The 16,677-nt window shown below is 37.3% G+C and overlaps 1 protein-coding gene and 1 long non-coding RNA gene across 16 annotated transcripts in view; one reads left to right on the top strand and one right to left on the bottom strand.

Annotated features, from left to right (window-relative positions):
* Positions 1-16,677, top strand: part of mctp1a (multiple C2 domains, transmembrane 1a) — a 643,540-nt gene that overhangs the window by 526,662 nt on the left and 100,201 nt on the right. The gene's annotated exons all lie outside the window — the stretch shown is intronic.
* LOC148151951 (uncharacterized) overlaps positions 12,190-16,677 on the bottom strand; it is a 40,532-nt gene continuing 36,044 nt past the window's right edge. Inside the window, exon 3 of the long non-coding RNA XR_015761020.1 lies at positions 12,190-12,896. This is a non-coding gene — a long non-coding RNA (uncharacterized LOC148151951). The remainder of the gene's footprint in view (positions 12,897-16,677) is intronic.

Consider the following 16,677-nt stretch of genomic DNA (forward strand, 5'->3'; position numbering starts at 1 on the left):
AGGTGCTGGCAAATGGGACTAGATTAATTTAGGATATTTGGTCGGCATGGATGAGATGGACTGAAGGGTCTATTTCCGTACTGTACATCTCTATGACTCTATGACTTCTTCAGAACTGAAGGGAGCTGGAAAAATGATTCTTTTGTGCTGTGGAGAAAGAGGAGAGGAGGAAAGTGGAATTGATTGGAAAATGCAAAGGGAGCACTCGTGGTAGCTAATAGTAGCAGAGAACAGGAATAGACGAACAATAAATTTTAATGATAGGTGTTGATAACAGAAAATAGATCAGTTATATTTGAGCATATGCTCATGGTAAAGTCTCTAAAAATCCAAAGTCCTAGGCTACTTCTCTGGGGATATGTTCAAATCCTACCACATCAACTAGTAGAATTTACATTTTAATTTAAAAACCCAGAATTGAAAGCTAATCTCAAGAATGATAATGTGTACCTATTATCAAATGCTGTAAAACCCTATTTCAAACACTATTGCCCTTTAAAGAAGGATATCTGCCACTCTTACCAGTCTGGCCCATGTGTGACTCTACACCCACAGTAATGTGGTGGACACTTAGCTCTTTTTTTTTAATAGATATTTTTAATTAAAAAAGATTTTTAAGGTTTTTTATAAAATTACAAGAATAATGCAAACTAGTGTATTCCACTTTACAATATAATAACCATCTTTGAAATGGCCTTTCAAACCAGTGAGTTCAAAGGCAATTAGGGATAGGCATTTAATACTGGCCTTGCCAACGAAGTTCACATGTTAGCATAAAGAAAATGATACAAAAGTGGTTTTCCTCAAGCTTCACGAAATGGAGGCATCCACTCCTCAACATTTGTTTAAACTTTTATGTTAACAGAAATCCTCTCAGGAGCTGAACCAGTGCAGTGTTAACCTAATACCAGTCAGATAGGGAGGTCTTCAAAGCCAGCCTGAAGTCCTCCCCCTCTTCCACCTCCATACACTGTGTGTTGCCCAGAAAGTAGCCTAGGGACTGGATGAAGCTGGCTATTCATCAATATGAAATTTTGTGCCTGTCCATGTCTGTAGTTTCCCACAGTCTAAGCTGAAAACTTGTAACTGAGTTTGTTAGACATTTTTTATTGTAATTTTTTAAAAATACGTTGTTGTTAATTGTGAAACAAATTGTATTTTGTGAGGTGGAATTGCTTCTCAATATTTTTGATTGAGGTTTTACATTATTTATTGATTTCCTATCAGTTTTCAGCTCTATGCAGCATCTGTATGCCCCATACTGCACAGTTCGTACCTGCTAGGTTGATATTTGTTGCAAGCAGTTTCAGGTATCAAAATATTCTCATCAGGACTGCTTCAGCAGGGACTATAGGTTTGATTGCTATGTGAGCTTGAGTAAGAAAGTCTCCTTCTTCAAAATACTGTGCCAAACCTGTCAGTTTAACTCCTGCAGGGCTGGCTCTTAAGCAGCTGACTGACAAATTCATCAGATGTATGACTGCATTTTGAATCAAGCATCACACAAGATGTGAACTTGCAGTAACAAACTCGGTACTGCCAATATTTTATAGTTAGGCTGCTACATTGATTGTTTTCTTTTGCCAAACTTTCTAAGTATCACAATTAGTAATGTAGGTGGGAGCAAAACTTTGCAAAGGAACATCAGTAGTTCCAGTGAGTAGTTTATTTCCAGTGGGGCTTTTGCAGGATTTAGGGCTGGGGCCCTTGCTGCTTGTGGTATAAGTTCATGATTTGGACACAAATCTAGGGGTATGATCAAAACGTGTGTGGGTGATATATGAGTTATTTAGATCATGAGGAGGACATTGACAAATAGCAGGAGGCTATCAATGAATTTATCAACTGGTCAAAACATTGGCTAATGAAATTTGACCTGAAAAAGTATAAGGTAAAGCACTTGGCGAAGGCTAACAAGTCAAGGAATTACACTATGAATGCCCTGCAAACTACAGAAGATCAGAGGGAATTTGGTGTACGTATCCACAGACCCCTGAAGGGACAAGGCATTTGGTTAAGAAGGCATATGGGCCATTTGCCTTGATTATCTGAGTCTTCTAATACAACAGCAGGGAAATTGTGCTGGTACTGTATATAATGATGGTTGGGCCACATCTGCATTACTGTACACAGTTCTGATCATCAAGTTTTGGAAGAATATGATTGCACCAGAGAGGGATATTACTCCTTCTGGGGTTGCATACTGGAAATCAAGCATCATTATTCCTGGAATGTTCAGAAGAGATTTAAAAAAAACTTATCAAAATATGTAAAGTTCCCAAATTACCTGACTGACAGACTCAAGTAAACAGAAAACACGGAACATGTTTCTGTACTTAACAAGAATTACTTTTTATTTCAAATAAATAGATTCAAATCACAGGTTAGCAACTATGAACGGTTGACACTAGTTAAAACATTAATACCCTTCTAAACTCTTCCTACACACATATATGGACAGGCTCAGGCAAAAGAACATTGATGTTATGATTGGAGGGAAATAAAACTAGGAACCACAGTTCAATAGTATTCACTAAGAGGATCCTTTTACTTATCAGGACATTCCCTTCTACAGTCTTTTCTTTAGGTTTGTTCCATTTTATTCATAAGAGGCACAGGGCATTGGTACACTAACTGCAAAGTCTCTTAGTTCCTGGTTTAAGGCCATAGTTTACAGCAACTGATGGGAGATGTCTTTCTTCATGTTTCAGCTATTTTCCCTGCTGAAAGAGAGGAATACCACCTCTCCTCCCAGGCTTCTCACTATTATTTACACCTACAAGATGTTCAGTTACCCAGGAACAAATTAGAGTTGTTGACAGGCTGATGACCTTTGGCATCAACACTGAAGACAAACAAATCAACGACTTACAGTTGGCTGAAGCTTACTTTTTACATGTGCCCAAAGCTGTGCCATCTTTATTTACGCTTGCCCCCATTGTTGCAGAGCAATTATGTAAACATGAATTACTCATTAAAAGAGTATTAAAATCTAAAAGAGCAATTCCTTCCTTAGTTCTTTGTTGTAAAATGGTTCTTTCTCCATTTGAGCCACAATCAAATCTAAAGTAAAATATGAAGTTGCATTCTTTCCAGGATACTTTTTATACATTACTGGATGTGTCAATAACTAGGAGGCATAGGTCTAAGGTAAGAGGTAGAATGATGAGAGGAGAGTCGAAGAGATTTTCTTTCACTCAAGATAGTGGGAGTCTGAAACTGACTTCATAATAGGGTTGTTGTGTCAGAAATTCTCATAACATTTAAGCAGTACTTAGACATCAGTTGTGTTGCCATTACAATCTCCTTTGCTGACTCCTTGAGCTCATTGGATGCATCTTCTAATCCATAGTCATTTCCACCACCTTAACCCATTCCTCAACATCTTAATGCCAGACCCAAAACGTCTCTTTCAAGCTGGACCAAAGAGACCTCAGACCCTAGACTAACTTGACCTCCTCAGTGAGGTTGGTCTTCTCCCTGAGGCATTACTGGAACTCCAGGGCTGCCAGCAATCTAATTCACAGTCAATATTCTGTTCTCACATATCTCACTCGCAATACTTGCAGGTATCATCAGCACTACCCTTGAATTTCATAAGATCAACTTGTCACCATTGCAGTATTGCGCTAACCTTTACCAGCACTTCCACATTCCCAGCAAACCCTTCCTATTCATATACCCACTCAAATGCCTCTTAAGTGTTGCAATTGTACCAGCCTCCACCACATCCTCTGGCAGCTCATTCCATACATGTACCACCCTCTGTGTGAAAAAGTTGCCCCTTAGGTCTCTTTTATATCTTTCCCCTCTCACCCTAAACCTATGCCCTCTAGTTCTGGACTCCCCGACCCCAGGGAAAAGATTTTGCCTATTTATCCTATCCATACCCCTCATAATTTTGTAAACCTCTATAAGATCACCCCTCAGCCTCCGATGCTCCAGGGAAAACAGCCCCAGCCTGTTCAGCCTCTCCCTGTAGCTCAGATTCTCCAACACTGGCAACATCCTTGTAAATCTTTTCTGAACCCTTTCAAGTTTCACAACATCTTTGCGATAAGAAGGAGACCAGAATTGCATGCAATATTCCAACAGTGGCCTAACCAATGTCCTGTACAGCCGCAACATGCCCTCCCAACTCCTGTACTCAATACTCTGACCAATAAAGGAAAGCATACCAAACGCCTTCTTCACTATCCTATCTACCTGCGACTCTACTTCAAGGAGCTATGAGCCTGCACTCAAAGGTCTCTTTCTTCAGCAACACTCCCTAGGACTTTACTATTAAGTGTATAAGTCCTGCTAAGATTTGCTTTTCCAAAATGCAGCACCTCGCATTTATCTGAATTAAACTCCATCTGCCACTTCTCAGCCCACTGGCCCATCTGGTCCAGATCCTGTTGTAATCTGAGGTAACCCTCTTCGCTATCCATGACACCTCCAATTTTGGTGTCAGCTGCAAACTTACTAACTGTACTTCTTATGCTCGCTTCCAAATCATTTATTGTGCTATGGATAAAAGGGAACCAGTGGATACACTGTACAAAGCCATTGGATAAGGTGCCACAGCAGAGATTATTGCAGAGTATAAGAATTCATGGTATTGTCACACATTGGCATAAATAAAAGGTTAGCTTGCTAACAGGTAGCAGAAAGTAAAAACAAATTGATCTTTTTCAGGCTGGTGTGATGAGTGGTCAGTGCTGGGGCCTCAAGTCTTTACCATTTGTACAAATGATTTGGATGAAGGTTCTGAGAGTATGATAGCTACATTTGCTGATGACACAAAGCTAGGATGTGAGTTCTAAAGAGGTCATAACAAGCCTATAAAAGGATATCAATAGGTTAAGCAAGTGGACAGTGATCTGGCAAATGGAATATATTGTGAGAAAATGTCAATTTTGTCAGAAAGAATATAAATGAAGCATATTATCTAAATAGTGAGAGATTGCAGATCTTTGAGATGCAGAGAGATCGAGGAGCTTGAATCATAAAAGGTTAGTATGTAAGTATAGCAAGTAATCAGGAAAACTAAGAGGATGTTATGTTTCATTGCAACAGGAATTGAATGCAATAGTAAGGAGATTGTGCTTCAGCTATAGAGGGCATTGGTGAGACCAAATCAAGAGTACTGTGTATAGGCCTGGTCACTGTACTTACAGAAGGATGTTGATGCATTGGAAGTAGTTCAGAGAATTTTATGAGACTAAAACCTGGAATGACTGGATTGCTGTATTAAATGGGAAAAACCAGTGAAAATATAAGTTTAAATACTCTTATGTTGGATACTTTTGGAACAAGTAATGCAGCTTAGGAAAATTGTTGCATTATCTATACTAAGGTTGTATGTGGTCAGTTATGTTTGTAGAACAGACAAAAACGAGCAAAGGAGAAAGTGTTGTTTCAAGCGTTCATGTCCCAGACTTACAATGATCGCACCAAACAGTGAAATGATATGACTCCCATGATTGATGAATGGAATCACATGTATTATTGGTGATTGGTAAAGTCAAATAATGCAACACCCATGTATGGGTAGTATAAAAATCAATGTTTTGTAGCAATCATTTTTCCCACAGGAAGAGTGAGCCTCCCTTCCATATGCTTGAGTAATGAGTGATGAAGCCTCCACCTGCTGTGTCTTTAATCATGTTTTGATGAAACGCCTAATCTTTCTTACTGGAAAATCATATGTGTTTAACTCTCAAGTACAATGTCTTAATGTCTTAAGGTAGCACAACTTCTCCTTATCAGAAAAGAGCTATTTGCACTGGGCCGAGCATTGTCCACACTGTAAACTGGCCATGGTACATTTGGGGACAATATTGGTACTGATTTGGTGGTGTGCTTTTAAGAGCATTGTTAATTGCATTCTGCAATGATGTGTTCCATGATGGGTGAGCTACGGATTCTGTTTAACTTCATAGTGGAAAGAAAATTTGATATTAATGGCTGTCTTCTCTCCAAAGGTGTCTGATATTTCTCTTACTATCTGTTTATCAAAGACAGTACAAGAGATTTGGCTTGAGAATGCTATCTGATGCTTATAGGTTCCTTATGATCGTAATTCATTTTATTCTTCAAGTAGATGATGCTAAAGACTAAGAGTTGATGCAAGCCAGAGCAGAATTGTTAGATTTTGGTGTAACTATTGTCACCTAATATAAAGAGTCAATCCTTTGAAAGAAATTTCCAGATAGTTTATTACATTTGTTAAGGAGCAGCAGTTTAGATACAAACATTAGTTAATTAGACAAAAAAGGGTAAAGAACTCATGAGAATTTTACGACAATTCACTCATGCAAAAGAAAGAATGTGGTTGGCATGGAGGTGCAGTAATCTCATTAAAGTTGTGAAGGCAGTATCCTACTCTTCAGCTGAAATATTAGGAAGGTAGCTTCTCCCAATCTCCTATTTTCTAACAGAACAAGACAGCCCCTGATGAGAACTGCCCCCTACCAGGCCACCTAATGGGGACTTCCTGACAAGGCCCAAAGTACTTACTGATATGCCCCATTTCTCGGAGATGATAGTTTACATTGTGTCAATCACCCACTTGAATCCTTCTTGACATTAGTTCAGTGAATCGTTATGACCTTGGTGAATCTGGTGATTCCAATGTCCCTTCCTTTTGAGACGTTAAATTGAGGATGCAGGAGTGATCCCTTCATTTACCCATTGGCCCCTGCCCAGTTTGTGCCCAGCTTATCCTTAATATTCTAAATTAGTGAATCCAGCCCTGTCTATGACATCAAAAATGTCAAAAATCCTAATTGAATTTATGAAATGATAGGTGTTTTCTGATGTAACGGATACACTTTCACACTTTCTTATGGTTTCCAGGCAATAATTTACTACAAAGTTTGTAACAGCTTTTCCAGTCCCACTGGCTTTGAGCTCATATCTTCTTCATTGGCAATGTGCTATGCACATGGGAGGATAATAAGTTTTAAAAACCTTAAACAAGAAAACTCTGACTAACAAAAGAGCTCACTCTGTGAAATTTCACATGACACCACTGAATTTCTTTGAAAAAACTGAACAATCCAATCTTTTCATTCACTGTTCCCCTGAGATTATTAAAGAGCTTTGCCTTTTTTTTCTGAAGGTGCTTATGTGATGTTTTGCTCTTAGACAAATATAATCACTAAATATCAAGTGAATAGCTGCTGTTACACATCTAAATCCCTGTGAAGCTTTGGTTCAGTTACTTTTAATGTTTCACATAGGAGCTGCCTGAAGGCCTAGTGGTAAATCGTTTGGCTCATATTTCTTTAGTTGAATCATAATTTGTGTGATTGAATTTGTTGGAGTTCTCTATCAGCTCCTGGAGGTCCACTGATTGTAAAGTACAAGGTTGCCTTGGGTCTTCAAGGACTGCTTACTTATGTGAGCCCTCCCCTTCACCTCAAGATACTGTCCATCTTTTTGGTAAACCACAGACACAGTACAGAGTTGCTATCAGTAGAGCCTGCAGCAAGGAGTGCAATTCTAGCTGGAAACAAGCCAGTATGAATTTTGGGATGACTAATATAATTCAATAAATGTCAAACATAGTTTTTGAAAGACATATCTTAATATATGGTTTGTGGTCAATTAGGAGAATTCCTTGGCTTGCTGCCTGCTTCTTACAGCTTGTTCCACAAGCTGAGCAGGATGAAGCGAGTCTTTGAAATATCTTGTTTTTCTTAGTAAACTCCAGTGGATGCAGTGGAAAGCAAAATACCAACATTAGTCTCTTAACAATTCAGAGGCCAATCTCACTTGAGCAGAGTGTAATTTCTTCTAGATGGCATGTAGCCAGTCTTAGCACATGGCAATCCAAGTGACATGCCAAAACAATGCAAGCCACATTCCTAACTTCCTGATATAAATAAATTAAGAATCTGGATCTTGTTGTGCAGGTGACAATTTAAAAGTTTGCAGGTGACACAGAACTTGGAAGGATTGTAAACTCTGAGGAACTCCACAAGGTGGAGTGAGTGGATAGGTGACAGATGAGGTGCAATACAGAGAAGTGTGAATTGGCGCACTTTGGAAGGAAGAAAATTGAAAGACAACATAAAATAGGTGAAGAGAGCAGTTATAAAGCATACAGTGTTCTTGGTTTTAGTGCTGTGGGTCTGGAATCACATATAGTTCAGCCTCAGTGAAGACAGCAGATACTCCTTCCCTGAGGGTGTTAGTAAACCAGGTGATTGTTATATGACAACTGCTTCACAGTTACCATTACTAATGGCAGATATATTCATTCAATTTCAACTTCTACCAGCTACCCTGGGGGGAATCGGAACCAGAACATCAGCACGGGCCATTATACTACCAGTCAATACAATTGTGCCACGATCTCCTGCCAGTATTGTGCTATGACTGTAACATATAACATAAGTGACAGAGACTGTTGGTAGCATCTGTTAAAGTAAACAAGTACTTTCACACTTGTTAAGCAAACATTACATACTATGGATTCTAGATGACAGGATTCAAGAATAGGTGATAAAAAAGAATAATTTATAAATTCTCTTCTTTTGAAGACAATTCTAGCTATGTTACTTCCATTCTACTGAAGTAAGATAACACACCTGGGTGAGCTTCAATACGTGCATGACATACAGCTCCACTTCTCTATTCACTTCACTTGGTCTCGTTGCTAACTCTTTGCTGCCAGGTTCCATTGCTTAGAATAAGAATATAGAATTGTGATAGGACAGGAGGAGGCTATTCAGTCAACTCTCTACAACAGCAAATCAGCTATGATTTTTTGCATAGCAGTGCAACATTTTTTTCTCTTCAGGTGCTTGTCCAATCCTTTTTTTTTACTTTGAACACCTCTATCAAATTTCTTCTGAAACTTTTCTTCCCCAAGGATGAGAGCCGAACTTCTCCAATTTATCTATTTAATTGAAGTCCCTCATCCCTAGAACTATTCCCATAAATGCTTTCTGCATCCTGTGTTAGCCTTTTACATTCATCCTAAAGAATTGGACGCACCATTCCAATTGAGGCCAGACAATGCTTTTTAAATCTTTAAAGAATACTATATTGCTGTGTACAAAGCACAGGATCTCAAATTATCTTTTTAAGAATTTCTCAACCTGCCCTGCTACTGTCAACAATTTGTGCACATATTAACCCTCAATCTCACAGTTCCTGCATGCCTTTTACAACTGTATACAGGTAGTTCTTCTATAACGCAATGGTTGCAATCTTGTGCGACCCCACGTCATAGAAATATTGCTCTTTCAAAACAGCGCCAAAAGTGTTGGTGATGTAATCGTGCTACAATCAACGCACATTTTAAAAGTTTGCGCTTTAGAAACACTGTCCCCAATTTGTCAATCACATGACAGTGAATTTGCATTGACAAGATTGACCTATACTTTATATTATGTTCCTTCTCTTCAATATTCCTACTAAAATATATCACTACACACTTCTCTACATTAGATTTCATCAGCCACGCGTCCATCTATTCAATCTATGTCCTCTTGAGGTCTCCTACTGTTCTCCTGACAGTTAGCAATACTGTCCACTTTTCTTCATGAAGACTTTGAAATTGTTCCCGTACACCCACGTCTCGGCCATTAATGTACATGGAAGAAAATCTCTGGTCTTAGAGCCGATCCCCAGGGACCCCACTGTATATTATCTTCAAGTCCAAGAAAAATTGTTCAGGGGAGACAATGCCTAGTGATATTATTCCAAGTCTATTAATCTGGGGACCTGGGTTTGAATACTGCATGGTAGATGCTGGAATTTGAATTCAATAGAAATCTGGAATTAAAAGTTTTATGATAGCTATGGAACTTTTGTCAATTATTGGAAAAACCTATTTCATTCAAAGATGTCTTTTCGGGATAGAAATCTGTTCCCCTTACCTAGTATGACCTACATATGACTTCAGAGCCACAACAATGCAGTTGACTCTTAATCACCCTCAGTCTAGTTAGGAATGGGCAACAAATGCTGGCTTTACTAGTAATGCCCACATCATGAAAATGAATAAAACAACTATAGGCAGTTCTTCTGTAACACAATGATTGCATTCTTGTGCAATCCTGCTTTATAGAAGCGACGTTTAAAGTGTTAGCGATGCAGCTTTTAAAAGTTCGCACTTTAGAAGTAGTGTCCTCAATTCATCAATCGCGTTACAGCAAATTCACATAAACAAAACGCATGTTATAGCAGAACGACCTGTATTCTTTTTTTTCCCTCTCATTCGACCAAATCCATTCCCAATTTGCTATTCACCCTGAATGCTTGATATCACTTCGGACTGGGGAGTTGTACAGACTATATTATTGCCGTTGACACTTTTGATTTCTTTACCTCCAACCTTTCTGTCAAGTCTGTTATATAGATAGTTTCTTGATTGATAGGGGGTTAAAGGGTTATGGGGAGAAGGCAGGAGAATTGGGTTGAGAAACATATCAGCCATGATCGAATGACAGAGCAGACTTGATGGACTGAATGGCCTAATTTTGCTTCTGAGTTTATGATCCTATGTAGCTTTTAATCAATTACCTTTGGAAGTCCATATGCGCCACATCAAATTTGACTCTTCAGCACCATTTTTTTGTAGCGTCACCTCTAATTGATTATGCCATGCACACCTGCATTTCTGACTGCCCTTTTGGTGACAGCATTAGAGCATGCACAGGGGATATATCCAGTCATATACACAATAGGTGGATCATGATGTCACTGTTTGTTCTGGTGTTGGGACCTCAACACTTGGTACATTTCCAAGTCTAAACTTTGCATTGCATTGGCGCTCAAAGTGATTTTTGACCAGCTGCCCTATTACAGCCCAGAATACTTGTTCCAAATTAATTTGAAAATGTTGTGCATCCTCCTGAGGCTGAAGGACCAATAGCAGGCCCTTTATTATTGGCAGATCAGCAGCTACACATGAAATGTGTCAAAATGGATCACTAATGTGCTTCTGTGCCCTTCTAGAGGAACTCTCCAATATTAGACACAGTGCTCATCAAGATTTCTGGTGGTTTATCGCATACACAGCCTCACCTCATGAGAGCATAGCCCTTGCCACCAGCTTTATAAAAACCAGCTGAAGAGGAAGTGGAGGCAACCACTATAATCCCTTTCTGGACAGGTTTTCGTGACTGTCTAATAAAAAACATTTATAAAGAAACATATCTATCTGCCTAACTATCTGTCATCCATCAATATTTAATGACAATGAAGTAAAAGTGCTCACTCCACTCTCAAAGAAAGCAATTCACAAAGATCTAGTGATCTCTGCAACTTGGATATTACCTTTCTCTTTAAGCTGGTACCAGTGTCAATGGGATCTCCAGATGTCCAGCAAAGATGATATCATCAAAAATGGGAAACAACTAATCACATAAAAATATTCTCACAGGATGGAAGCTGGGAATTGAAATATATTTGACAGAGAGCAAGATAAATGATTTTGATATGCCCTAAAGATGAAACATCATAAAAAATCTTCGAACTTATTTTAAAAATATTGAGTTTATTATCATCCTGGAAGAAATTGATTTTTTAGAAACATAAAATAATGTTTTTAGGGCCAGACTTAGTGAACTTAGTTCACTATTAAAAACCCAGTCGTACTTCATTCAACAAGCAGTAACTTTTTCAAAGGATCTTACAGTAAGATTAATATTGCAAAAGGGCAAGTTCTCATCAGAGATTTCCAAATGAGTACAATTTGAGGGTAGTTCAACTGCACATCCCAGGAGAAAATTAAAATCACTGACAGCACTTTATGGTTTCCTACATTTAACTGTATATGTGTGAATTCCACATAGAGAAGTTTCTGTCAATTTCACAGTTTTGCCAACATTACTGCCACAAACGTCAGACCATTATTGTTGATATCTAAATCTGCTTTACCCTCTGTCAAGAGCATAATTGAAATAAAGATATAGAAGTCAATCTATAGAGCCAACTAATTTCCCATTTTAGGTGATAATTTATTATTTTCAAATGAATTATGCTGCAAAACGTTATGGTGGTGGGAGGCACAAATAAGAAGAGTGTTATTTCATCTGATATTATTTTTGATTATCATCACTTCTTGAACTCTACTGGGTGGAAATCATGCTCTGTGATATCAATTATACTGATCCCTACCCAATTTGTATAAAAGTAATTTCTTCTTAACCAAATTTAAACTATTTATTGTGTACTATTTTACATCATAATTTCTACATATCCATATGATATTGATTTTAAGTTAATTGTTAAAAGAATACTAATAGCATTATTATTACATAATATTCCGTGATGAGTTTAACGGGAAAATGCGGAAGCTTTAAAAACTATAGGAATTGAAGGATAAGATGCATTTTTGCAATGCTAGTGGTAGTACAGCACAAACTTGTGACAATTTACAATCCACAGGATATGTCTTCTTCCCCACAAGTTGCTGGCCAAATTTTACACTAATCGATTTACTTCATTAAAGTTTGAGGCCAGTAAACTTTACATTTCCAGTAAATGACAGTACTGAATTTATTAATGGAGAATAGCTTATGTAAATGTGGTCCTGCAGAGGGAGACATAGTTCACAGAATAACTATATTTTTCTTCGTATTGAACAGCTGCCAAGTTTAACAAACCCTTTATCCTGCTGCTCTGTGTAATGTACATTGTGAAATTTGTAACAGATGTGCTGTTCATATTCAAAATTCATCTCAAGCAGAGCAGAAAAAAAACATGTGAATGATAAAAAAGCACAAATGATAAATCCCAAAATCAAAATGTAGCTGATTGATAGAATTAGCATGACATCAATCTGAAGTTGTTCAACAGCTGACAGTTGAGCATATTGTCATCTGAGTGAAGATCCTCCGGTGGTATCTGCGGCATCACTAAGTAGTGTTTTGGGCAGGATATTTTCTCAGCTGTCGTTCAATAAAAATAAACGTTAACTTCTTCAAACTGAACAGTTAAAATAAGTTGCCAAATTTGGCACGTAAATGATAGTGCTAAATTCACAATCATAGATAGCAAAGTTTACAATGGAGGATACAAAAATATCTTGATCAAAGGATTTCATCTTGCAATCAACTGAATTCTTATATTCATTGAAAATTCTCTCTCTTCCCATTTTTATTGCTACATTCACCAGCGTTTACTGCTAGTCCTCCTACTACAGTTAGAGAGAGAGGGTATTCTGTAGAGTTCACTTGTTCTATGATCTAATTTCAGTGGAAGAGGTTTTGAACTCTCTGCAAAATCACTTTCCCTAAGCTTTGCTATTTTCTAATCTACCTGTTCAGTGATGTAAAAACAAGGACTGCAGATGCTGGAAACCAGAGTCTAGATTACAATGGTGCTGGAAAAGCACAGCAGGTCAGGCAGTATCCGAGGAGCAGGAAAATCGACATTTCGGGCAAAAGCCCTTCATCAGGAGTAGTGATGTGTCTAGGGTAGTTGGGACTTTAATCCAGGCCTACTGGCTCAGAGGTAGGGACACTACCACAGTGCACAAGAGCACACTGCCCCCTAAGTTGTTTTTATATGTTACCACAGATGACCGAACAGTTTTTTTTCCCCATTACCATATCACCCATGCTATTTTCCATCTATTAATTCCCCTAAGATTTCTTTTTCATTTAACCGATTTTCTAATCAACCTGTTCAGAGATGTTATTACACAGCTTTGGAACAAGTGGGACTTGAATCCAGGCCTCTCAGTTCAGGGGTAGGGACACTACCACTGTGTCCTTTCCCCATGCTTGTTTTTCTTAAATCACTTTTCTCTACCTCAATCAATGAAACCTTTTCTTTTTTTTATTGATCTATTATTGTAATACATCTGTTTGGAGATGTTATTACACACATTTACAGCAGGTAGTATTTGAACCTGGGCCTCTTGGTCCAGGGGTAGGGACACCACTACTAGGTCACAAGATGGCTCTTTCACCTACGTTTTAACTTACTTTCAAAACTAGCAAGAGTTGTACTTTGCCACTTTTGGTGGTCTGTTAGTGAATTTAATCTCTAGAACTGTTCATTCTGATTGGTGCATGCAATGTTTTTGTACAATATTATTATTTTCAGATCTTTGTAATCATACTAAAAACCATTTATATGAGATTTGGAAATAATGAAAATTTCAATATTTAAATAATAAAAGGCACAGTTAATCCTACACTTGTTTTGTACAAAAGTGATAGAGGTCAAAGTTTACAAAACTTTGACAGAAACAAAAGTATAATCTATAACAAACATATTTCATAAATTCTCTGTATTAATGTGAGTTTTATTTGATCAATAGTATCCTGAATTATAATTCATAATTTCAAACAAAATATTTGGAGAGAGAAACAGAGTTAGTTTGTTGAGTCTGGCATGACTCTTCTTCAGCCTTGAAATGCTAACTCTGTTTCTCTCTCCAGAGACGCCGACAGGCCTGCTGAGCTTTCTCAGCACTTTCTGTGTTTATTTCAGATTTCTAGCATTCGCAGTATTTTGTTTTTAATTATTCATCATTGAATTTCTGGGAATGACATTGGATCTTCTAGAAATAGCAAATTAAAAGTGGTGTAAAATTGCCTGTCGATTTGCTGGTGTCATTTTGTGCAACCTCTGAAAGCCAATTTCACTCCAACTGATTCAATAAAAGTTTAAAATAAAAAAGTAGCATCAATAGCAAATTTCCTACAAAGTCAGCAGCCAAAAGGTTAATGAGAAGTGGGCACAGGATAGTAAATCTCAACGGCTTTTGACAAACTGACCATGCATTGTAAAACAGACTGATCAAAATGACTAATAACTAGGTTATTGACTCTGTGTGAAGTCAGCTGAACCATAGGTGCTATGGACTGACCCCAATGTTTCTAGACAGACCTCAATCCATACACTGTCAATAACCTATTATTACATTTGCACACATAAGATGTAAATCAATTCCCACACAAACATACATTGTGATCTATTTATGTGCTATAGTCTTGGAGAAATCAAGTCCAGGCCAGCTGGATTAATTGATCTCCCAACCAAATCTTTGATACCATGAGGTTAGTCATTTTCCTGAATCCATTTTAACTTCCAATAAAATTATCAAAACTTATTCAGATTTTTATTTTTGAAAACATTTCAAATAATATGTTTTGTCTTGTGATAGATTATAAAGACAGGATAAAAATTAAAATAGCAGATCACCCCCTTCTATTAACACAGCTTCTTAGTGTTTTAAATGCACTCATTTAACAAAATTATGTTCAGTTTGTCAAAAATAAATGAGTTGAATAAAAGCATATTACCCACTCAGAAAAAGCTTAAAGTTTGTCCTTACATTACTTTTTTTTTGTTTTTGTGTAAGGCAGTAGAAAAAGTATTAGCTTATTTCCCTGTAATTACTTAGTGAAATTGTGGAAGTAAACCATTTAACTTCAGAACATAAAAGCTCTGCAAATGAATTTATCACAAAAAAACTAACCATTGGCTTTATAATATCTAAGTTATTCAGTTAAGTAAAGCTATTTCTACGCTCTCCCTGAAAAGAATATAGATCAGGGAAGTAAACCTTTATTTTCTATGAACAAGTTCATTTGCTTACTTTAAATTTAGATTTTAGGTTTATAACATAGTTACTTCATTTCTAGAAGCTAGAGTATATTTTTAGAAAAATTGAAAAGCACTCAGCCTTGATTGTTTCTATTGGCTGAGACCAGCTTTTTGAATGTATATAAATAATCTGAACGAATTCATGCATTCATAAATGAAGCTGATTATTTTCAAGAAGTCATTTATAACCTTTCTAATCAATTATTGTACAGCATAGAAAATTAGTTGCTGTTCTTCAACGTGATTTTAAAGTTACGTCAATTATTTAAATCTTTCACTATCAATGCCTTGCCTATCATCTTAACCTGTTCTTATTTTTCCAGGCTAGCATTATAATTTAGCAAAGATCCTTTTCCTTTCAGGGGCAGAATTTTACTGCAGCAGATGTGCAGTTATAATATCATGAATGAAATGAGTTAAGCAGTTTTTAATCAATTTCCTACCAGGTGTTAAAGTCTGTTCTGCCCCTCTCTCCCAATCATTCTGTTGGAAATTAAGAAAACAGCTAAAATATTTGACATTCTTTTGTTTTGCCATGTGACAAACTACAAGTTGTGTGCTCTAGACTAAAGATTGTAAAATGCTTGGTTTTGAAACTTGGACTACAGAGGGAAGCAATATCCCTCTGACTCATATCCTGTTTATCAATAGGTGAAGTCCCAGAAGACTGGAGAATAACCAATGTTGTTCCTTTATTTAAGAAGGACAACAGGATGATCCAGGAAATTACAGGCCAATGAGCCTTATTTCAGTGGTAGGGAAATTATTGGAGAAGATTTTTAGGGACAGGATTTACTCACATTTGGAAAAGAATGGGTTTATTACACACAGTCAGTCTGGCTTTATGAGGAGGAGGTCTTGTCCCACAACTTTAATTACACTTTTTGAAGAAGTGATGAAGATAATTGATGAGGACCATATTAAAGCATTTGACAAGGTCCCTCATGGTGGGCTTGTTCAGAAGATTAAATCACAAGGGATCCACAGTGAGTTGGTAAGTTGGTTTTGCCATGGTGTGTGGGGCAGGTCTTTTTCTGATACTGTGATAGTAAAAGACAAAATAATAAATATGTTTGTAGTTACTTCTCAGTTTTCAGGATGATGATAACA

Source organism: Chiloscyllium plagiosum, unplaced genomic scaffold (genome assembly GCF_037043375.1).
Source record: "Chiloscyllium plagiosum isolate Xiang-an unplaced genomic scaffold, Cpla_swu_hap1 HiC_scaffold_2, whole genome shotgun sequence".
NCBI lineage: Eukaryota > Metazoa > Chordata > Chondrichthyes > Orectolobiformes > Hemiscylliidae > Chiloscyllium > Chiloscyllium plagiosum.